Genomic DNA, 25,777 nt, shown 5'->3' with positions numbered 1-25,777 from the left:
TAACAGAGACATGGCAGGGGGTATCACAATCCCCAACCTGCAACTCTACTACAAAGTTACTGTGGTTAAAAACAGCATGGTAGTGGCAAAGAAACAGACCTGAGGACCAGTGGAACAGATTAGAAGATGCAGAAACAATGCCAGACACGCTCAGCCATCTCATCTTCGATAAAGGAGCCAAACACCCTCACTGGAGGAAAGATAACCTCTTTAATAAATGGTGCTAGAAAAATTGGGCTTCAACTTGCCAAAGATTAAAACTAGACCTATATCTCTCAGCAATCACTAAACTAAAATAAAAATTGATTAAAGATTTAAATATTAACATAGAAACCATGAACCAGTTGGAACAGAGGTTAGGTAGAACCCTTGAAGACATCAGTGTAAGAAAAGATTTTATGAACAAATCCTCAGTTGCCCATGAACTAGCACAAACAATCAACAATTGAGATCTCTTCTTATTAAAAGGCTTCTGCACAGCAAGAGAAACCACCAGCAGTGTGAAGAGACAACCCACAATGTGGGAAAAAATCTTCACCTGCTCTTCCTCAGACAAAGGTCTACTATCTTGAATCTCTAAAGACCTTACAAAGATCAGACCTCCCAGATTTAAAGACCCAATCAAAAAATGGGCATCTGAAATGAACAGACATTTCTCACACAAAGATGTAGAAATAGCAAATAAATGCATGAAAAAAATGTTCAACATCACTGGTCATTTGAGAGATGCAAATGAAAGCAACACTGAGATCCCACCTTACTCCAGAAAGAATGGCTGCTATCATGAATTCAAACAATAACAAATGCTGGTGGGGCTGTGGGGAAAGAGAAACCCTGATCCACTGCTGGTGGGAATGCAGACTGGTGCAAGCACTGTGCAAATCAGTATGGAGATACCTCAAAGAACTAGGACTGGAAGTTCCATTTGCCCCCGCTATTCCACTGCTGGGGATCTTCTCCAAAGAATTAAAAGAATCATACCACAGTGATATATGTGCACCCATGTTCATAGCAGCACAGTTTGTGATAGCTAAAACTTGGAAAAAGCCCAAATGCCCATCAACTGGAGACTGGATAAAGAAAATGTGGTTTTCTAAAATAAAATGGAGTACTACTCTGCCATAAAAAATGAGAAATTAGAGACATTTATAGCTAAATGGATGCACATTGAGGCAATACTCTTAAGTGAAATAAATAGGACACGTGTAAATACTGAATAATTTCTCTGGTGTGAGAAACTGAAAGTGTAAATAAGGACTAAATGTATAATAGGTAATGTGAAATAGGAAGAACAGGGGCAAAGGGGAAGAAAGTGGGAGGGTTAGGGGAAAGGATAGAAGGGAATGGGATTAATATGAGAAAATGGAAAAATAGGAACAAAATCTTTGTAAATAGGGAGGAATGGAGGGGTTGAAGGGAGGGCTGGGCAAGGGTGAAAAATAAGAACCAAGAGAGATTATGTAAAGGTGCAAATTTCCAATGATGAATGTCATTATATTGTATACCTAAAATGTACCAATGATTAGAATGAATAATTGATAATGCAAAATAGGAAGAAAAGGTCCAAAGGGGTAGCGGTAGTGGGAGGGGCAGGGGAAAGGAAAGAAGGGAAAGGAAAAATGCTGAGAAATGGAAAAAATGGAAATAAAGTCTTGTAAATAGGGTAGGGTGGAGGGGGTGAAGGGAGGGCTAGGAATGGGGAAAAAATAAGAACCAAGATGCATTATGTAAAGGTACAATTCCCAATGAGAAATGTAATTGTATTGTATACGTAAAATGTACCAATAAAAGAATTTAACAACAAAAAAGAAGAAATTCTAAACACCTGAATTACAATGAGTGAAATTGAAAATGTAATAAAATATTTACTAACAAATAAAAGCCCAGGTCTGGATGGCTTCAGTGCTGAATTTTACAAGACATTTAAAGAAGAACTAATACCATTACTCTTTAAGCTCATCAAGGAAATTGAAAGGGAAGCAATACTTCCAAATTCATTCCTGGAAGCAAGGGTCACTTTGATTCCAAAACCAGGGAAAGACCCAACCCAAAAAGAGAACTACAGCCCAATCTCCCTAATGAACATAGATGCAAAAATCCTCAACAAGATACTGGGAAACAGAATACAGAGGGTCATCAAGAAGATCATACACCCTGACCAACTTGGATTTATCCCAAGGATGCAAGGATGGTTCAACATTCATAAATCAATAAATGTAATACACCATATTAACAGAATCAAGGACAAAAATCATATGATCATCTCAATAGATGCAGAAAAAGCACTTGATAAAATCCAATACCCCTTCATGATAAAAATCTTACAGAAAATTGGAATAGAAGGTCTTTATCTTAACCTGATTAAGGCTATCTACGAAAAACCAACAGCCAACGTCATACTAAATGGTCAAAAACTGAAAACTTTCATGCTAAAATCAAGAACAAGACAAGAATGCCCACTATCCACCACTCCTGTTCAATATATTTCTGGAAACATTAGCCACAACAATTAGACAAGAGAAAGAAATAAAAGAAATAAAGATAGAAAAGAAGAAGTTAAACTGTCATTATTTGCTGACAATATGATACTTTACATAGAAGACCCAAAAAACTCCACCAAAAGATTTCTAGACTTAATGGACAGATTCAGTAGAGTAGCTGGATACAAGGTCAACACTCAAACAACAATAGCCTTCTTGTACACAAATAACAACCTCACTGAGAGAGAAATTAGGGAAGTAATTCCTTTTACAATAGCATCCAAAAAAATGAAATATCTAGGTATCAATCTAACAAAGGAAGCAAAAGACCTCTACACTGAAAACTACAGCATTCTGAAAAAAGAGATCAAAGAAGATACAAGAAAATGGAAAGACATCCCTTGCTCCTGGGTAGGAAGAACCAATATAGTGAAAATAGCCATACTTTGAAAACTACTATATAGATTCAAGGCAATGACAGTTGAAATTCCAACAATATACTTCACAGAACTAGAGAAAACAATCCAAAAATTCATTTGGAACCAGAAGAGACCTAGAATAGCTAAAGCAATTCTAAGCAACAGAGACATGGCTGGGCGTATCACAATCCCCAACTTGAAACTATACTACAAAGCTAGTGTGATAAAATCAGCATGGTACTGGCAAAGGAACAGACCTGAGGATCAGTGGAATAGATTAGAAGATGCAGAAACAACTCCAGACATGCTCAGCCACCTCATCTTTGACAATGGAGCCAACCACCTTCATTGGAGGAAAGATAGCCTATTTAATAAATGATGTAGGACAAACTAGATTTCAACCTGCCAAAGACTGAAACTAGACCCATACCTATCACCATGCACTAAAGTAAGATCGAAGTGGATTAAAGATCTAAATATTAAGATAGAAACACTAAACTTGCTGGAAGATAAGTTAGGTAGAACTCTTGAAGACATTAGCATAGGAAAAGATTTCATAAACAAAACCTCAGCATCATGGGAACTAGCAGAAAGAATCAACAACTGGGATCTCATCTTATTAAAAAGCTTCTGCACTGCAAAAGAAACCACCAACAGAGCTAATAGACAACCTACAATATGGGAAAAAATTTTTAGCAGCTGTACCTCAGACAAAGGACTACTATCTAGAATATATAAAGAATTGAAAAAAATGAGACCCCCCAAATTCAAAGACCCAATTCAAAAATGGGCATCTGAAATGAACAGACATTTCTCAGAGAAAGAAGTAAAAGCAGCAAGCAAATATATGAAAAAATGTTGAACATCACTCGTCATTTGAGAGATGTAGATGAAAACAACCGTGAGGTTCCACCTCACCCCAGAAAGAATGGCTGCTATCAAGAAATCAACAAATAACAAATGTTGGTGGGGTTGTGGGGAGAAAGGAACCCTTCTCCATTGCTGGTGGGAGTGCAGACTGGTGCAACCACTGTGGAAGTCAGTATGGAGATACCTCAATGAACTAGGACTAGAGGTCCCATTTGACCCAGCTATTCCCCTGCTGGGTATCTTCCCAAAAGAATCATACCACAGTGATATATGTGTGCCCACATTCATAGCGGCACAGTTTGTAATAGCTAAAGCTTGGAAGCAGTCCAAGTGCCCATCAACTGGAAACTGGATAAAGAAAATGTGTTTTTTTTAATAAAATGGAATACTACTCAGCCATAAAGAACGAAAAACTAGAGTCATTTATAGCTAAATGGGTGCATATCAAGGCCATACTCTTAAGTGAAATAAATACGACACACATGTGTAAATACCAAATAGTTTCACTAATGTGAGAAACTGATAGTGTAAATAAGGGTTAAAATGATTAAAATGAAAAACTGATAATTTGAAATAGGAAAACATGTCCAAAGACAAAGGAGTGAAGGGAGGGGAAGGGGAAAGGAAAAGAGGGAAAGGAAAAGCTATGAGAAAAGAAAAAATAAAAGGAAATGAAATCTATGTAAATAGGGAAGGGTGGAGGGGGTGAAGGGTGCACAGGTAATGGGGAAAAAAAAAAAAGAACCAAGATATATCATGTACACGTACAAACACCCAATGATAAGTGTAAACCAATTGAATACCTAAAATGTACCAATAAAAGAACAAAAAAATTACTTTTAATAACAATGTCCAATATATATTGAAAGACTACCTTATTTCACTTATTAGTATAGATATTTATGAATAGTGAGTCATTTAATCCTTGTAATAATGCCACAAGATGAATACCATCAGTATTTCCACCTAACCAATGAGGAAACAGGAATCAAGAGGATAAATAACTTCATTTCCAAGCACTTCAAATAGTGTTTGGCACATAATATGTGCTCAATTAATATTTCTTGAATGAATAAGTGAGCTGAATCAGGGTAGCAATATTTGGATTCTAATCTAGTTATCTTGCTCTGGAAACATCTCTCTTTTAAAGTTTTTGTTTTATGAAGAGTGCACAAATCCCAGCAAGAAGTGCATGTGGGCAGAGCAGTGCAGGTGTGCTGGTCCCAGCCAGGGACCTGCCCAAACACCAGCAATTTGGGCCCACCTAGGAAACAGCTGGGCATGCATGCATGCAACAGCCAGAGGCCTGCCCAGATCAGTAAGAGTGTGCAGATCCCAGTGAGAAGCACTCCTTGACCAGAAGAGTGCAGGTGCGCAGGTGCACAGGTCCTAGCCAGGGCCCTGCTCACCAGCAGCTTGGACCCACAGGCCCCAGCCAAAGGCCTACCTGGAAAAGAGCTGCACAAGCGCACAGGGATCAGTCAGAGGACCACCCAGTCACCATCAGTAAGTGTGCACAGACCCTAGCCAGAAGCACAGACACCAGTGACATGGGTGCACAGGCCACTGCCAAAGGCCGTCCCAGATAGCAACTACATAGGTGGCCAGACCCCAGACAGAGGAACGCCCAGATACCATTCCAGGTGTGGGCAGGGCCCATCCAAAACCCTGCCCACACAAAAGGGCAGTGCATGGATCTAGAAGGCCACCATTCTGAACCCAGGAATTGGCACAGTGGTGAGTAGCAGAGAGAAGGCCTCTCTGAGGCCTGTTGAGAATTGAAGCCCATTGGACTAGCAAAATTTTGCCTCAACAAAGACACAGCAGGCTGCATCTGTTGAAATGAGAAGACAGATAAACAGGACTCAAAACCAGATCACCAGATCATCTAGATCACCTAAGCCAACCCCAAAGAGAAATGAGATGGAACAATCTGATACTCAACCACCTGGACTCCCTGCACTTGTAACAAAAGAGGATCTGGAAAAAATGAAATCAGAAATAATTTCTCAGATAACAGCAGAGGTTGTGCCCGTAGTGCAAGACATGATTAATAAATCTAGAGAGGACAAAGATAAAAAAAATAGAGGAGCTGAGGAACATGATGGAATCCCAGCATAGGAAACAAATGGAATGCATAAAACCAATGGAAACATATCCAGAAGATTAAAAACAACATTAATAGTTTATGGAGCAGAATGAGCCAATGTGAGGACAGAATATTCGATACAGAAGACAGGATTGCAATTAGTGACCTGGAAAAGAAAAATTTCTTAAAAATAGTAAGGGACCACAAGAAATCAATCCAACATCTGTTAGATGATGCAAACAAGAATAACATAAGACTGATAGGATTCAATGAAGAAATAGGAGAGAGTGAAAACAACATAAAGAAACTGTTCACAGAAGTGATGGCAGAAAACTTCCTAAGCAGAGGAAAAGAATTTGACACACAGATAAGTGAGGTATACAGGACTCCAACTAGCCATGCTTTAAAAAAAAAAAACCTACATCTAGGCATATAATAGTTAAGATTCAAGACACCCAACAGAAGAAAAAAATCATACAAGCAGTGAAAGAAAAGAAACAAATCACATACAAAGGAAAGCCCATCAGAATCACAGCAGACTTCTCAACACAAACCCTCAAGTTAAGTAGAGCTTGGAGTGAGGTATTTCAAGCCTTAAGAGAAAACAAATTGGTGTACCCTGAAAAAATATCTTTCAAAATTGATGGAGAAATAAGATACTTTCATGACAAAGAGCACCCGAGGAACCAAACCAACACTCAAAAAGGTTTTAAACAATATCCTAGGAAAAGACAATGAGGATAACATCCACAGGAAGCCCAGCAGAATAAATCCATGAGGCAAGACAAGAAATTAAATGCAAAGGGGGAGAACCCAACAACAAGAAAAGGTCATGAAAATGATAAATCAATGCATATCATTTACAACCATCAATGTTAATGGTCTCAATTCACCAATCAAAAGAAATAGACTGGTAGAATGGGTCAAGAAGCAAGATCCAACAATATTCTGCATACAAGAAATACACTTAGTTCAAAAAGAAACTCATAGACTGAAAGTTAAAGGGTGGAAAACAATACTCCATGCAACAGGAACCTGAAAAAAAGTAGTAGCTATCCTCTTTGCAGATCAAATGGATTTCAAACCAACACTAAGTAAGAGAGACAAAGAAGGACACTACATCCTTGTAAAGGGAAGAATCCAAGAGGAAGAGATGACAATCATAAATAAATATGCACCAAATACTAGTGCACCCAACTATATAAATCAAATACTAACAGACATGGAAAATCAAATAAGCACTAATACAATAGTAGTGGGGGACCTCAATACCCCACTGTCACAAATTGATCAACCGAACAAAAAATAAACAATGAAATACTAGAACTCAATCAAACTCTTGAACAAATGAACTTAACAGATGTTTACAGAGTGTTCCACCCCACAAAATCACAATACATATTCTTTTCGGCTACACACAGGTTGTTATCCAATAGACCACATACTTGCTCATAGAATATGCTTAAGAAAGTGCAAAGGAATTGAAGTTATCCCCTGTATATTATTAGACCATAGTGTGATGAAACTGGAGATCAATAGCAAAAAAAAAGAACTGCAAGAATTTCATAAACACATGGAATTTGAACAACACACTTCTGAATAACCAATGGATCATAGAGGAAATTAAAGAAGAAATCAGAGAGTTCCTACAATTAAATGATGATGACATTAAAACATATTGGAATCTATGAGATACAATGAAAACAGCCATAGGAGGAAAATTCATAATAGTGAATACTCATTTTAGGAAAAGTGAGTGAGCTAAAATAAATAGCTTAATGCTGAACCTCAAGCTTCTAGAAAAAGAAGAGCAGGACAACCCCAAAGCACTTACAAGGGAGGAAATTATGAAGATCAGAGCAGAAATCAATGCAATGGAGACTAAGAGAGTGATACAAAAAATCAGTGAAGCAAAGAGTTGATTCTTCAAAAGGATAAACAAAATTGACAAACCCTTAGCCAATTCATCACAAAAGGAAAGAAAAGGGCCAAATCCATGCAATTAGGAATGAAAGGGGTGAAATTACAATGAACCCAGCAGAAATCCAGAGACTCATCAATACCTACTTCCACAACCTGTACACCAATAAGATGGAAAGCACAAAGAAGTGGACAGACTCCTAGAAGCATATGAATTACCAAAGTTGAATGAAGAAGACCTAAAAATTCTAAACAACCTATTATTGATCAATGATATTGAAAATGTATTTAGAAACTTGCCAGCAAAAAAAGCCCAGGTCCTGATGGCTTCACTGCCAAATTCTAGAAGACATTTAGAGAAGAACTATTGCCACTACTGTTTAAACACTTCAATGAAATTGAAAGGGAAGTAATACTCCCAAATTCATTTTTGGAAGCAAGAATCGTCTTGATCCCCAAAGCAGAGAAAGACCTAGCTGAAAAAGAGAACTATAGGTTAATCTCAGTAATGAACATAGGTGCAAAAATCCTCAATAAGATACTGGCAAACAGAATGCAGAAGATCATCAAGAAGATCATACACCTTGACCAAGTGAGATTCATCCCAGGAATATAAGGATGGTTCAACATATGCAAATCAATAAATGTAATACACTATATTAATAGAGCCAAGGACAAAAACCATATGATCATCTAAATAGATGCAGAAAAAGCATTTGACAAAATCCAACACGCATTCATGATAAAAACTTTACAGAAAATTGGAATAGTCTATCTCAACCTGATAAAAGCCATCTATGAAAAACCAATAGCCAATATCATAATAAATGGTCAAAAACTGATATCCTCCACACTAACATCAGGAACAAGAGAAGGATATCCACTATCATGACTCATGTTCAATACAGTTTTGGAAACATTAGCCACAGCAATTAGAAAAGAGAAATAAATAAAAGGAATAAAGATAGGAAACAAAGAAGTTAAACTGTCATTATTTGCAGATGACACGATATTCTATATAGAAGACCCCAAGAGCTCTGCCAAAAGTCTTCTAGTCTCAATAGCCAAATTCAGTAGAGTAGCTAGATACAAGATCAACACACAAAAATCAATAGCTTTCCTGTACATGGACAACAGACTCACTGAAAGAGGAACTGGAGTAACAACTCCATTCACAACCGCATAAAAAAAAAATACCTAGGAATCAACCTCATGAAAGGAATCAAAGACCTCTACTCTGAAAACTATAGCACTCTGAAAAAAGAGATTGAAGAGGATATCAGAAAATGGAAAGGCATCCCTTGCTCCTCAGTAGGAACAATAAATATAGTGAAAATGGCTATACTTCCAAAACTGCTATATAGATTCAATGCAATCCCAATTGAAATTCCAGCAGCATACCTCACAGACCTTAAGAAAACAATCCAAAAATTCATTTGGAACCAGAAGCGACCTAGAATAGCAAAAGCAATTCTAGACATCAAAGACAAGGCAGGGGGTATCACAATCCCCAACTTGAAACTATACTACAAAGCTACTGTGACAAAACAGCATGGTACTGGCAAAGAAACAGACCTGTGCATCAATGGAACCCATTAAAAGAGGCAGAAAGAATTTCAGAAGCACTCAGCCACCTCATCTTTGACAAAGGAGGCAAACACCCTCACTGGAGGAAAGATAGCCTCTTTAATAAATGGTGCTGGAGAAATTGGGTTTCAACTTGCCAAAGACTAAAACTAGACCTACATCTCTCGCCATGCACTAAACTAAAATTGAAATGAATTAAAGATCTAAATATTAAAGTAGAAATGCTAAATCGGCTGGAACAGAGGTTAGGTAGAACTCTTGAAGATATTGGTGTAGGAAACGATTTTATGAAGAAAACTTCAGTTGCCCATGAACTAGCACAATCAACAAGTGGTATCTCTTCTTATTAAAAAGCTTCTGCACAGCAAGAAAAACCACCGGCAGTGTGAAGAAACAACACACAATGAAGGAAATTTTTTTTAACCAGCTATTCTTTAGACAAATGTCTACTGTCTAAGATATATAACGAACTTAATAAAACCAGACCTCCCACATCTAAAGATCTAATCCAAAAATGGACATCTGAAATGAACAAACATTTCTCAGACAAATAAGTAACAACAGCAAATAAACATAAGAAAAAATGTTCAACGTCACTGGTCATTGAAGAGATGCAGATGAAAACAGCAGTGAGATTCCACCTGTCCCCAGAAAGAGTGGCTGCTGTCATGAAATCAACCAATAACAAATGCTGGCAGGGTTGTGGGGAAAAATAACCCTGCTCCACTGCTGGTGAGAGTGTAGACTGGTGCAACCGCTGTGAAATTCAGTGTGGAGATACCTCAAAGAACTAGTATTAGAGGACCCATTTGACCCAGCTATTTCCCTGCTGAGTATCATACCAAAATAATTAAAAGAATCATACCACGGTGATATATGTTTACCCACATCCACAGTGGTACAGTTTGTAATAGCTAAAGCTTGGAAACAGCCCAATTGCCCATCAACTGGAGACTGGATAAAGAAAATGTGTTTTTAAAAATAAAATGCAGTACTACTGAGCCATAAAAAATGAGAAACTAGAGACATTTATAGCTAAATGAATGCACATTGAGGACATACTCTTAAATGAATAGGACACACATTTGTAAATGCTGAATAGTTTCTCTGGTGTGAGAAACTGAAAGTGTAAATAAGGTTCAAAATGTATAATAGATAATGTGAAATAGGAAGAAAAGGTCCAAAGTGGAAGGGGAAGTGGGAGGAGGAGGGGGAATGAAAGAAGGGAAAGGAATAAATATGAGAAAAGGAAAAAGTGGAAAGAAAGGTTTTGTAAATAGGGAGTGGTGGAGGGGTTGAAGGCAGGGCAGGGGAAGGGAGAAAAAAATAAGAACCAAGATATTTTATGCCAAGGTACAAATTCCCAGTAGTGAATGCCAGCATATTGTATACCCAAAATGTACCAATAAAATTAATTTAAAAAATGTTTGATTTCATTAGTATATATTGATTATGCAGAGTAATGGGTTTCATTGTAGTTTTTTCATACATGTGGATAACATACTTTGATAATATCTACCCCACCATTATCCTCTCTAACACTCTCCTTTGTCTTCTACCTTTCCGTGGTCCCCTTCCTCTCTTCTATAGTCTCCCTCTGCTTTCATCAGACAAAGCACTCTTTCCCACTAGCTTTACTGCCTCTGCATTTTATAGTATCTTAGCTATTTTCCCGTTTCATTCTTCTCCCTACTTACTCTCCCTCTCCCTTTCCCTCTGTCCAAATATCTTGGCTTTTGAGGAATAATACATATTTATAAATATAGTAAGAAATGCTAACATAGAGATTTTATCAGAAGGGAATTAGTGTATAGTTGCATAAGACAGAGCAGGACTAATGTTGCTTAAACAAATATTTACATTTTAAACCTAAGAAGAAGTCCTGGAAAGGTGAGAAATACTTCCAGCATTCCTTTATAACTGTAGGTCCAGTGACTTTTTAATTTTGCTTTTTTTGCCTTCTAATTGTAATATGACTGCCTGTACTACCACCATCACTACTGAATTCTGAGTGTAAATAAGGGAAAGGGAAAAAGATGTTGGTAGAGTTTGTAGTCTTTTTAGAGTATTTCTAGGAGTCCTACCAAGCAACATGTGTTTATCAGAACTCTCACTTCTAGCTTCAAGGAAGGATGGTGTTAAGTGTTAGATCTAAAATATCCCCCTAAAGACTTGTTTTTGGAGGTGAGGCCTGGATGAAGGAGGTGAGTTACTGGGGGTGTGACCTAGAAGGTCCCTGGCTCCTCCCATTTTTCTTTATTTCCTGGCCACCATGGGTTGAGTGGCTTTCCTCTGTCATCCCCTTCCACCATGCAGTTTCTGGATTGGAGACAACTAAGCATGGACTGAATCCTCTGAAACCATGAGTCAAATTAATTTTTCCTTTAAGTTACAGGTGTTGGATATTTTATCACAGTGGCAGGAAAATAACTAATATCTATTGAAAATATAATTTGTCATTTGGATATATTGCCACCCCATTCAAAATCAAGATGTTGTTGGTAAAGAAGGAGATTCAATAGCAATAGACACTCTAGATTGTCTACTGCATTCCTGTTTGTGGTAATGGGACTACAAATATCTTGTTTTCTTCTTATCCGGTGAATATTGATGTACATTCACACTCCTCCATGGTCAGTGTTATCTGTTTTGGTAGGGATTGGTTCATAGGCAAATGTGTGAACTGAAACATATGCTGCCTCCTGATAAGAATCGCAGTATCCATTGTCTCATTATGTGAACAGTCACTGAGAAACACTAAGCTTTTCTTTTTCATGTTTTACCCAGGAACATTTGTGACATGTATTTATTCTATTTAATGCACATGAATTAGAGATTGTAAATTTGATAGAAATAGGAAAGGGCAAAGTAAATGGAAACAAAATGGAAGTTTATTAAGGATGCATATCAGCCCTTAATTTTTAAATCACACTGTTTAGAACTTTATTGTCAGTGCTTTGACCATAAGATATGGGTAAAGAATAAAACAATTGTGTAAATGATGTTAAAGCAAAAATTTTCATAATTTTTCCACTGATCATTATGTAGCAGGATGCACTAATATACAGGAAAATATTGTATTATTTTCTTTACATCCACCTCCGGGAACATAAGATTTTCCTCAAACAAAAGATACTCTATCCATTATAGGCTTCTACTGCAGTAAAAATAATATTTTACACTTTGTTTTTCAAAATGAGTCTCATATGGATGGACACAGATTTTGTAAGACCTGAAACTCAATGAAATTTTTAGGTCCTCCTTAAGAAAATACATAATCAGGTGCAGCTGGGCAAGGGAGGGGGCACAGTGACTGTGGAGTCCAATGCTCCCTCAGGTCGTGGACTCGATGCTGGCTGTTGCTGCAGCTTGAGTGGAGCCCACAGGGATGGGATGGGCCATCGCGTCACCTTCAGTCCTTGGGCCTCAGGTAGCTGGGCGATCAGCAGCCAGGCTGCTGCCAAGGAGGCAGCGTGACCTGTGCACGATTCTGACAGATTTTAAGAACAAATGCACCTTATAGCTCATGGAAGAAGAAAAACAAATCAGAACATTTTTGGGTTCCAAGTTGCCGAAGTATGGAGCAAAATCTGTAAGAAGTACACTGCAGCCAATGCCAAATGGGACAGCTGTTAATTTATTAGGAACATCCAAGAGTAGTAATGTGAGCAGTTACATAAAAAGCAATGGATCTGATTGTTCATTGTCCCATTCATTTAACTGGAGAAAAGCAAGTAAATACAAACTTAGTGCTCAAAGTACTGAAGAGCCTAGTAATACTCAAAATTCACATGATAAATTAATTGATCCTGAAAAACATGCTCCTACTCAAGGAAGGTTTGATAAAAATGGAATAAAGGGAGGTTTGAAAAGTGTTTCTCTGTTCACATCAAAGATAGTGAAGCCATCCACTGTGTGTCACTACAAAGGAGTTAAACCAAAAGTCTTTTTCTGGACCATCTAATTTGGGTAAATTCACCAAAGGCACATTATTGGGAAGGACTTTCTTTTCTTCAATCAGTGCTCCAAAATCACAGTTGAATGGATTTTATGGCAACTGATCGACTAGCAGCGTGCAAAGGCCTAGAGCAAACTCCTGTGCCACCAGAAGCTGTTCTGGAGAAAGCTTAGCACAGTCCCCAGACAATATTAAATCTATTACTTGTGAGAAAATGGTAAGGTTGCAAAGTTTTTCACATTCCACTGAGAATTCATTCCTTCCCCCTTTATCTATAACTAGGTCACATTCTCTCAATAGAGCTGTAGATCTCACAAAGCCTTATCAGAACCAACAGCTACCCATTCAAATGCCTGTCTGGTCAAGTATACTAGCAAGAAATTCCAGGCAGTCAGAAGTTCTCAATGGGAATGAACATTTGGGGTATAGATTTAATAGGTCTTACGCTGTTAGTGGAAAGAAGTTGGCTTTAACAAATGGCCCAGGTGTAACTTACTCTTTGGGTTATAGGATAGTTCATCCCTCTCTACTGAAATCTAGCCAATCTCCATTTGCTGGAACTCTCACAGCTGATGGCAATAAAAATTCACCGGCTGACATGTGTGTAGAGGAAGAGACTTCAGATTTGACTAAGGAGCACTACTAAGAAGGACCAAGAACTAAGTGAAAAAGAAAGTTATAGAACAGAAAATTACCAGACCATGACACATGATGCTAAAATTAAAATACCTGAGTGATGATGTGGATGATATTTCCTTGTCTTCTTTGTCATCTTCTGATAAGAATGATTTAAGTGAAGACTTTAGTGATGATTTTATATATATAGAAGACTCCAACAGAACTAGAATAACTCCAGAGGAAATTTCTCTCAAAGAAGAAAAGCATGAAAATGTACCATCAAAAGATATATTTGGTTCTCCTAAGGAAAATGAAAGGGACTTCAGTAAAACTGATGAATGGCTAGATGTAAGTGTATCTGTTGAAGACAGGAGTGAATGTGCAAAACATACTTCTGGAAATAATTTCACCAGATACAGATTACAGAGCTGGTTCTTCATTTGAACTCTCTCCATCTGATAGCTCCGATGGGACATACATGTGGGACAAAGAGGTCTTGGAACCCATTGGAAATGTCCACCCCATTGGCAGCTATGAGTGCTCTGAAATGAACAGCATAGATATTCTGAATAATCTTGAATCATGTGACCTCGAGGATGATGATCTTATGCTTGATGTAGATCTGCCTGAGGATGCACCTCTTGACAATGTGGAGTGTGACACTATGAACCACTTTGACCAGTCAGACAGAAATATGCAGCAGTCTCAGGAAGGATTTTGGAAAAGGCCACCCCAGGGGTGGAGTGGACAAGAACATTACCACCTCATCCTGACTACTATCATCACCATGGAAAAAGTGACCTGAGCAGAGGCTCTCCTTACTGAGAAGCACCTTTGGGTCATTTTGAAAGACCCCCTTTTTCCAGGTGCAGAAGGTGTTTGCAGATGTCCCTGAAAGCACAGTGATGCTGGATGGGATGACCCTCCAGCACATGGTCCAGGACTTCACTGCTGTGAAAACCCGGCTACTCAAACTAAAGTGGCTGCTGCACCAGCATGATGGAAGTGGGTTCTTGCATAATGTTCAGCTGTCATTGCCCTCCAGTCCGGAACCAGAAGAAGCTGATGAAATGTATAAGAATGAAAATTTATTAAATGAAATAAAACAGCTTAAAGATGAAATAAAGAAAAAAGATGAAAAAATTCAACTTGCAACCTGATGTAACTGCCACCAAAAATCAAAAGAGGAAAAATACACATATGCTGATAAATATACCCAAACACCCTGGAAAAGAATTCCTCCTCAAGTACCACAGCCTTCCAGCAGCCTTCCCAGACCCACAGACCATACCCAGGGAAAACTAACAAGGCCACAACACACTGAGGCCCACAGTGAGTGTGTGGTCCAGGGCCTACATCAGGGCAGTGGACATCTGGATGGAAGCTTTTCACATGGCTTGCAAAAAGAAAATAACATTGGTTTCCCCTCCAGCCTTTCCCCTCCAACCCACAGTTCACAGTGGATGCAGCTAAGAAGGTTAAGTCTAACCTTCTGAAGCGAACTTGAACACAGCCATGAATGCTCAAGAGCCTTGCCATTTGGAAAAGAATCAAAGAAGTGACACACGATTTGTTCCTTCTTCTCTTCAAACACCTGCCCAGTCAAGCACAGAGGACCAAGCTACAAGAACTGGAAGAGATCTGTCTCTGCTGGTGGGCTACCCATCTCAGCCCAAGTCCTTGCAGCTTTTTAAGCCATCCGTCTTGAGTTCTTCAGCACCTCCTCCAGATTCTGAATCATCTCCAAGTAGGACTTCCACTTGTAAGAAGTCACCAATAGTCACACCATGTAATTCAGCAAAGCTTCAGCCAACAGCTGGTCAAGCAAGTCTAACAAATCTGAATTTGAAAGTGTCCAGGCTACGTCCCCCTTCCAGCTCTTTGAAACAAAAACAAAAAAGCAACCCCAACCCTCGACTAGAGCCTCAAAATTTCCAGGCCAAGACAAGCATCCCAAGGCCATTAGCACCACAGAAAGAAATAATGCAAAATCCAAATAGCATTTTGCATTCTGGGGATTGTTTGGCCTCTCATCGATATTCTTGTGTTCCTAAACCGAAGATACATTAAGTACATAGCCATCACTTGCCAATTTGGTTTTTTTAAAAATCTGTTCTGTAATAGCTTTATGTGCCATTTGCTACCATGTTGGAGATTCTATTGAAAGCCTCCAAATCTCAAAACTAAAATGTGGAAGTTTCCACTAGTTTGGCTCTTCCATTGAAGTGCATACCATGGAAGCAGACTTGTCTCAGGTAAACACAAAAGCTTGCTTATCCATCTTGGAGGCCTACAAGTCACTAATCATGCATCCATCCCCCTGCACATCCAGAAAGTCATAATGTTCCACTTAGCAGGTGAGAAGTGTGCTTTGCTGATTCAGTCCTGCTGCAGTCTGTGTTGACTGCTTATTGGAGCCCACCCCTTTCCACGTGTTCCCCTTGTGAATGTGGCTGCCACTTAAGTAAAGATGAGGGAATAATGGAAGATGATCATCTGTAAGCAGAGCTCTGGCCAATGTTTTGTATATTTAAAAGGTCTATGCAAAAGCTTTGTGATGAATAAAGGAGATCAGGCTTTTAATGGGAAGTCTATGTAAATTTTATTTTTCCTTACTAGGATCAGCAAGGTTTACTAGTTGATTCATTTACAGGTAGATTTCCCAGGCTGAAAATGTTCAATATTGTATGTAAACCAATTATATTTTGCTTTAATATCTTGTTTGTCATACACACATTGCCAGTTGTGCTCGTTTTGGTACTGGGTGGATATGGAGAGCTTGTGATATACCTTGAAACCCATTCCTAATGGTGTATCTATTGTAACATCTCTTGGTACTAGAGTTTTGCTAGCAGTTCAGTTTCAAACCCTCTAGGCTTTCCCATCATAGCTGATTTAAGGTTCCACAGCATATATTTTAAATTAAGTCTTTATTGTAATATTTATATTTATTGACTGCTAATATCCGAAGACCGGAATAATGGACTTGAAATATTTGCACAAAACTTTGGTGGGATATAAGTATCCCACACATAGGGACTTAAAGCTTATTTTCTATAGCAAAATAAGTTAAAATATTTTGAAAAAAATTAAAATTTAAGACTCTTGAGAAAGGTAGAATTCATAATAGTTTTGGTTTTCTGGTTTCCTAGGTTTCTCTTTTCAGTTGGTGCATGTTTGAATGACAGTTCCTTGAAAAGTAGATTTGGGAAGAAAAATAGGACTATACATGGGAAATTGTGTTTTATTAAGAGATATTTCAAAAGAAATATGCTCATTTATTTTAATGTGCTACCCCAGGTAGCTGTGGAACCTCCAAGCCATCGCGTGTATGCATGCAATCATGCTTTGGGCCACTTGTTGGACAGTTCAGTAAATTTGTCTTCCATTCTCTGAGATCATCTTATCTTTAGGCTGGTCATCCAAAGCTAACTGAATTGAAATTACTATTTTTAGACAAAAATACCTTACAAGGTCAATTTATATTTTGATCAGTTAACCAAAAATATATCAAAAGGAATTATGACCAAAAAAAATCACTCAAATTTCTAGGGATTCCTATAAGAAATATACATTACTGAAATTATTTGCTCTCTTTTAAGAGAAAAACATCTCAAATGCTTGAGTGGAAATTTCCAAAGTGGTGTTTGCTCACATTGTGATCCAGGCTTTACCCCTGAGAGCCATGCACGTGAAGCTGCCGTGAACCTTTTGTTAGACTTGGTATTAGGTGGGCAGCACAACTCTAGTATGGTACACTCATGCCACAGCATTTGTCTCAGTATTTCACATTTCCTGTACTAATGTCAGAAAACCCTTTGCCTACTCCTGGTACCATTAGTGTAAGGTTGCCATTGGTAGAGCTCTGCTTTGTTCGTGGAGCTGAGCCTGGACGGCTGCAGCTTTGTAGATAGGCAGTGTGTGGTCCTTCATTTTGAAGGAGAAAAAATACAGATTTCATGCATTGCAAATAGGATGCTGTCCTAATGAATTACGTAGTAGGCTCCTGGTTATTTTAGAAGTTTGGTATAGACCCTTAAGAAATATTATTTACATGTTGGCCTTATCCTTAGGGGAAACTTTTCACATTTTTATTTTTACCTACCCAGTCTAAAGAAAATGTCTTCATTGACTGTAACATAAAAGTATTGACTCCAGTAATTTATTTCTTTTTGCTATTTTTCATTCCCCCCAATGAATTTGTAGAAATGTTAACCCACAAATGGTTCAGCTTCTCTGTACCTTTGTTGAGCCTTACTCTTGGCAGAAGATAGGGTTATCAATATAATTATGAAGCATATTTAAGAGAAAAAATATCTAGAATGCTCATACAAGTAAAGTATTTTCTTGCAGTTTTCTTTAAAAGGTGCAGTGTCATGTTGGTCAGCTCTTTTGTAAATATGAAGTCAGAAATGGAAGTGAGCGTAACGCTCTGCTGAATAACCAGAGCTCAGCTTCTCATATTCGGCTTGCTCTGTTTATTGCTTCTGCAGATCAGCTCTGGGCCAAGCCTTCCTCCTGCAAAAGCTTAGATCACTAATTCTGTTGTTATTGTGGTATCAGTAAACACACGTGAAATGTATAAATTCAAAGTCCCGAGGAAGAAGTTATATGGTGGTTAAGTTTTACATTTGTGAAAGAGAAAATTAAGAGAATGCAGAATAATGTGCTTGGTTGTTAATAGGATGCACATCAATTTTTCTAAAGAAAGCTTGGCCTAAGGAGTTTATAAGTATAGGTAAAGACGGTTTTAAGGCAATAAACAATGGATTATAGAGTTATGTAATTTAGAATGTTTCTAATAATTGAGACCTCTAACATTTTTCTTTTGGAGTCTCATTTTCATGTGTGCAATATTTCCAGGCATCTGAGACTACTGTTCATTGTATTTATATATTATAAGGGAACTTACTAAGTATTTTAACAAGTAAAAATCTAAATATGAGAGAATATATCAGATTTGCACTTTAAATGAGCTTAACTGCTTGGAATTGTGCCTGAAATATCAAAATGCCTCCTCTTGGATATGGAATGGATTTCTCTGTAATTGTTGCCACTTGAAAATATCAGTAGAGCCTTTCACAGAATCTATGCCTCACATGACACTTTTTCCATTAAAGCACTGTTTTCTTTAAATGTTCCATTGTTCCCTGAAGTGTTTTACTCATATCACTCACCGCATCAGGGAGACTGTGACCCCCAATAGCCATCACCTCTGGGCAAGAGGTGCACTCTGTCTTCCCAGCAGCATGGCCCTCCTGCTTCCAGGCTCCAGAGCATGCTCTTTGGAATCGCCAGGTGTCCTCGCAGGAAAGGACTGCGGCACCACCTCCAGTTACTCTCTACCTTACACAGTAGTTTCGTGTTGCTGAGTTACTTTGGGCAGTTATGTTTGCATAGTTATGCACACATTTGAAAATTATAACTATTATACAGACATCTTATATTTTTTCTTGGGGATGATGGCCTTGCTATTTTTCTTAATTCTGATATTTGAATTCTGTTTGCTCTTGGTCTTTTTATATGTTCCTTTAAGTTTTCTGCTGCAGCAATTTGAAAGAATACATTTGTATTGATGATTATGATGGTAGGCGCCAATGTACAATTATGTTATTAATTTAAAATAATGTCTTAACCTTGTTGAGGAAAAGTTACCCACTTTCTTCTTGGTAAAACATTGCCATAGCAAAATAATACTGACCCTGAAAGTTTAAAGTCTCTTAAGTCATGATTAAAAACAAAAATAGTATCCACAGTATTATTTTTACATTGACTTCAAAAACTGGTTCCAAGCACATACTGTATGTTAGAACTTGCCTGTAAAGTGAATTATAAAGACTGAATGTAAAGTCTCTTTCATGAAAATCTTGGAATAGTAAATAAAAATTAAGTTCATAATTATAAAAAAAAGAAAATACATAATCTGGTACAAATATGAAAAAAATTTAGAACAGGTGAAGCTATCAAAACAAATTATAAATTATAGAAGCTGACAAATATAGAAACATCACAAAAATCCAGAAAATGTAACAAATATTTTAATTAATTAATTGCTTGTCATACCTCTGTATTACTCTTCTCCCCACTGTTTCTGGCTGCATAATCTTTTTTTTTTTGCTTAAATTCTTTTATTGGTACATTTTAGCTATACAATATGTTTACATTTATCATTGGGTGCTTGTACCTGTACATGATGTATCTTGGTTCTTATTTTTTCACCATTACCTGTGCGTCTTTCCCCCCATCCACCCTTCCCTATTTACAAAGACTTTGTTTCCATTTTTTCCTTTTCTCATAATTTTTCCTTTCCCTTCTTTCCTTTCCCTTTCCCCTCCCACTCCCCTATCCCTTTGGAGCTTTTCTTCCTATTGGCTGCATAATCTTTAATCATACTCTTCTTAGGAAAGTGATTTGTAAGATCATTTTTCTATAGGGAGACTACAAAGACAGTACAACCTTTTGTCTATCATGGTTGATCAAAACTTATAGCTTAGAAAAATATCAGTTTCTCTACTGATAAAGTTATGTCATGTAATATATAGGATTGTTGCTACATTTTGGAAAATCTCTGTCAAGTTTCTTTTACATACAACCTATAAGTTTTTAAGGCATTTTAAGTTATCTTTTGAAGTAACTAATATTAAATATTATGAAGCAATGGCACCATTTGTCAATTCAGCAGTTGTCCCCATTGTCCTGACATATTGTGAATTTTATGTTATCTGATAGGAAAGGAATCCTATTCTGCCTAGGCATTGATGAAAACCCTACCTTTCACTTTTTATTCCATATGTTTGAAGTTGGAAGGATTTTGCACAGTCTAGCTCTGGCCCCTTATATATCACAGTTTTTCCACCACTGCCCACAAAATTCCAGAACAGCACAGAACGACATTCATTTCTAGATCTGACACTAACGTGTCATGGCACTAAGCACAGTAGTTGTTAGGAGTACTTCTGGAAACCATTTCCACAATAGGACAGCTGGTCATACCTTGTCTACCCAGGAAGTGCCTGTGTTCACATCAGAGTACCCTACCAACCCAGATGAAAGGTAACCACAACTCAATTTAACCAGATCCCCAAATGCTCATGGTTGTTCCAACACCACATAATATGAAGGGAAGTATGAAGAAGTAGATGTTGAGGAGGAAAGAGACAGCAGTCTTACCCAGTTGCTACTAAAATATCTTACTTTTGTAGATGTTACAAATTGCTGAAATAGTAATATTAATGTTCCAGGATGGTCTCCCTGGAAGCTACCATGAGAAAGTATTTAGCAAGACTGAAATTGAGTTGCCCATGCTGGCTTCATGAAGAGCTCTGGAGCAAGAATGTCCCTTCCAAATTGTCCACCTTTTAACTTTATTAACCCTTTGAATAGAGAAGATATTAACATGATAGTCAAAAATGTTTATAAAGTTTATCCAGAGAATATTCATCCTTTCACCCTTTATACTTAGTTTCCTGTCCCTTCTCCACAGTTAACCAATGTTACCAGTTCCTTGTGTGCATGTCTGGAAGCAATCTAACTTTATAAAGTCCCATTCATATTTCTGCTTCTTCCATTTAATAAAAATGGCAGAATATTATGCATATGCTTAAAAAACCCTTTTTATTTTGAATTAACCTTTTACTCACAGAAAAGTTGCAAAAATGGTAGAGAGGGTTCCCATATACCTTTCACTGAGCTTTCTCTCATGTTGACATCTTACATAATATGTAGGACAATTCTCCAAACCTCCTGAATTTCCTAATACACTAATCAGACTTATCAAAGAGAAGCAGCGGGCTTGGGAGTGTGGGAAGATGTAATTAAGATCTAGAAAAAGAAAAAGGCATTTTGCATTCCCATTCCATCAAGTCTATTAAAAAACAAAGAGATAGGTCAGCATTCCTAATGAAGGTTAGTTTTTATGTGAGTGACTATGGATTTGAATATGGAGCATGTTTTGTCCTATTCTTGCATTGCTGCTCACTCAAAAACTAAAAATAGAAAATGCTTTGCTTCTTAATTTTAGCTGCAAGAATAGCTCTTGGTGGAGATTTACATCAGAAAATACTTTGAGGTTCCAATTAGCTTTAGAAATTACTGCAGACCATTCCTTTTTACAGTGACACACATACAAAAGGATACATCCTATTATCTATCTATAATTTATCTGTCTTTGTCATCATCATCATCATCATCATCATCATCATCATCATCATCATCATGATGTCTATTCAGTCATGCACCATATAACAGTATTTCAATGTGACAGGCTGCATACACAATGGTGATCCTATAAGATTATAATGGAGCTGAAAAATTCCTATCACCTAATGATGTTGTTGTCTAGCGCAACATACCACTCACATGTTTGTGATAATGCTGGTGTAAACAAACCTACTGCATTGCCAATCACATAAAAGCATAGCAAATATAGTTATAGGCATACCTCAGAGATATTATGGCTTGGGTTCCAGAGCAGTACAATAAATCAAATATGAAAATAAAGTGAGTCACATGAAATTTTTGTTTTCCTGGTTCATTAAAATTTAATGTTTACACTATACTATAGTCTATTACATGAGCAATAGCATTATTTCCAGAAAATGTACATACTACAGTTAAAATACTTTATTGCTAGAAAATGCTCCCAATCATTTAAGCCTTCAGTGAGTTGTAATCATTTTGCATTGTTGATGGCTACTGACTGATTGGGGATGATTCCTGAAGGTTGGGGTGGCTGTGGCAATTTCTAAAAATAAGATAGCAATGAAGTTTCCTGCATTGATTGACGCTTCCTGTCACAAAAGGAAGCACATGATGTTGTTTGATAGCATTTTACCCACAGTAGAACTTCCAAAATTGCAATTAAGCATCTCAAACCTTGTTGCTGGTCTATCAACTAAATTTGTGTAATATTCTAACTCCTTTGTTGTCATACCAACAGTGTTCACAGTATTGTCATCAAAAGTAGGGTCCACATTTGACCCAGCTATTCCTTTTCTGGGTACCTCCCAAAAGAATTAAAAGCATCACATCACAGTGATATATGCATACCCATGTTTATAGCAACACAATTTGTAATAGAAAAATCTTAGGACAACACAAATGCCCATCAACCAATGAATGGATAAAGAAGATGTGATTTTTCTATACAGTGGAGTAGTACTCAGCCATACAGAAGGATAAATGAGATATTTATAGCTAAATGGATGCACCTTGAAGCTATACTCTTTTTTAAACAACGGACTCTCCTCATATTATTTTATTTTTCATTAAGTTTATTGGTACATTTTTGGTATACAATATGCTGACATTCATCATTGGGAACTTGTACCTTTACATGATGTATCTTGGTTTTTATTTTTTCTCCATTCCCCTGGCCTTCCTTTGACCCCTCCCCCCCATTTACAATGACTTTGTTTCCATTTTTCCTTTTCTCATATTTATTCCTTTCCCTTCTTTCCTTTCTCCTACTCCTACCACTTCCCCATCCCTTTAGACTTTTTCTTCCTATGTCACATTATCAGTTATACATTTTTATCCTTATTTACACTTTTAGTTTCTCACACCAGAGAAACTATTTGGTATTTAGATGTGTGTCCTATTCATTTCACTTAAGAGTATGCCCTCAATGTGCATTCATTTAGCTATAAATGTCTCTAGTTTCTCATTTTTTATGGCTGAGTAGTACTCCATTTTATAAAAAAACCACATCTTTATCCAGTCTCCAGTTGATGGACAATTTGGCTGTTTCCAAGCTTTAGCTATTACAAACTTTGCTGCTATAAACATGGGTGCACATATATCACTGTGGTGTGATTCTTTTGGGAAGATACCCAGCAAAGGAGTAGCTGGGTCAAATGGGACCTCTAATCCTAGATTTTGAGGTATCTCCATACTGATTTCAACAGTGTTTGCACCAGTCTGCACTCCCACCGGCAGTGGAATAGGGTTCCTCTTTCCCCACCACCCCACCAGCATTTGTTATTGGTTGATTTCTTGATAGCAGCCATTCTTTCTGGGGTGAGGTGGAATCTCAGTGTTGTTTTCATCTGCATCTCTCAAACAGCCAGTGATGTTGAACATTTTTTCCTGTTTAATTGCTGCTTTTACTTCTCTGTCTGAGAAATGTCTGTTCATTTCAGATGCCCATTTTTGAATTGGGTCTTTATATTTGAGGGGGCCTTATTTTTTTCATTTCTTTATATATTCTAGATAGTAGTCCTTTGTCTGAGGAATAGCTGATAAAAATTTTTCCCACATTGTAGGTTGTCTCTTAGCTCTGTTGGTGGTTTCTCTTGCTATGCAGAAGCTTTTTTAATAAAAAGAGATTCCACTGGTTGATTCTTTGTTCTGGTTCCTGTGCTACTGAGGTTTTGTTCATAAAGTGTTTTCCTATGCCAATATCTTCAAGAGTTCTACCTAACTTATCTTCCAGCAAGTTTAGTGTTTCTGTTTTAATATTTAGATCTTTAATCCACTTTGATTTTAGTTTAGTGCATGGTGAGATACAGGTCTAGTTTTAATATTTGGCAGGTTGAAATCTAATTTTTCCAACACTATTAATTAAAGAGGCTATCTTTCCTACAGTGAGGATGGTTGGCTTCTTTGTCAAAGATGAGGTAGCTGAGTATGCCTGTAGTTATTTCTGCATCTTCTAATCTATTCCACGGATCCCCAGGTCTGTTTCTTTGCCAGTACCATGCTGTTTTTATCACAGTATAGTATAATATATATCAGTATAGTATAGTTTCAAGTTGGTGATTGTGATATCTCCTATCATGTCTCTGTTGCCTAGAACTGCTTTTGGTATTGTAGATCTCTTCTTGTTCCAAATTAATTTTTGGATAGTTTTCTCTAGTTCTGTGAAATATACTGTTGGGATTTCAATCGGGATTGCATTGAATCTATATAGCAGTTTTGGAAGTATAGACATTTTCACTATATTGGTTCTTCCTGCTCAGGAACAAGGGAAAGTCTTTCCGTCTTCTTATATCCTCTTTGATCTCTTTTTTGAGTGCTATAGTTTTCAATGTAGAGGTCTTTTGCTTCCTTCATTAGATTATTGACTTGTAAGAATTTATTATATATTGTAGAATGTCTTATGGTATAGGCAAGAATCCCTTATCAGAATAATGATTTGCAAATCTTTGGGTTTTCTTCATTTTCTTTTTTTTGTTGTTGTTGGTAATGGGGATTGAACTCAGGACCTTGCACTTGCAAGGCAGGAGGTGGCATCACTGAGCTAAATCCCTGGCCCTTCCTTCATTAGATTGATTCCTAGATATTTCATTTTTTGGATGCTATTGTGAAAAGAATTGTTCCCCTAATTTCTCTCTCAGTGAGTCTGTTATTTGTGTACAGGAAGGCCATTGATTTTTGAGTCTTGACCTTGTATCCAGCTACACTACTGAATCTGTCAATTAAGTCTAGAAGTCTTTTGGTGGAGTTTTTTGGTCTTCTATGTCGAGTATCATATTGTCAGCAAATAATGACAGTTTAACATCTTCCTTTCCTATTTTTACTCTTTTTATTTCTTTCTCTTGTCTAATTGCTGTGGCTGATGTTTCCAGAACTATATTGAACAGAGTGGTGATAGTGGACATCCTCATCTTGTTCCTGATTTTTGGGTTTTCAGTTTTTGACCATTTAGCATGATGTTGCCTGTTGGTTTTCCATAGATAGCCTTTATCAGGTTGAGCTGAAGGCCATCTATTCCAGTTTTCTGTAGAGATTTTATCATGAATGGGTGTTGGATTTTGTTGAATGCTTTTTCTGCATCTATTGAGATGATCATTTGTTTTTTGTATTTGGCTCTATTAATAATATAGTGTATTACATT

At 37.3% G+C, this 25,777-nt stretch overlaps 1 long non-coding RNA gene and 1 pseudogene across 1 annotated transcript in view; both read left to right on the top strand.

Annotated features, from left to right (window-relative positions):
- Positions 1–25,777, top strand: part of LOC147821241 (uncharacterized) — a 167,912-nt gene that overhangs the window by 74,314 nt on the left and 67,821 nt on the right. The window lies entirely within an intron of this gene.
- LOC147821242 (serine-rich coiled-coil domain-containing protein 2 pseudogene) lies at positions 1,558–24,863 on the top strand (annotated as a pseudogene).

This window comes from Heterocephalus glaber, unplaced genomic scaffold (genome assembly GCF_053883595.1).
Source record: "Heterocephalus glaber isolate CG9 unplaced genomic scaffold, H.glaber_assembly_v1.0 deba00001757, whole genome shotgun sequence".
NCBI classification, from domain to species: Eukaryota; Metazoa; Chordata; class Mammalia; order Rodentia; family Bathyergidae; genus Heterocephalus; species Heterocephalus glaber.
The sequence above is the reverse complement of the archived record's forward strand: the minus strand, read 5'-3'. Positions and strand labels throughout refer to the sequence as shown.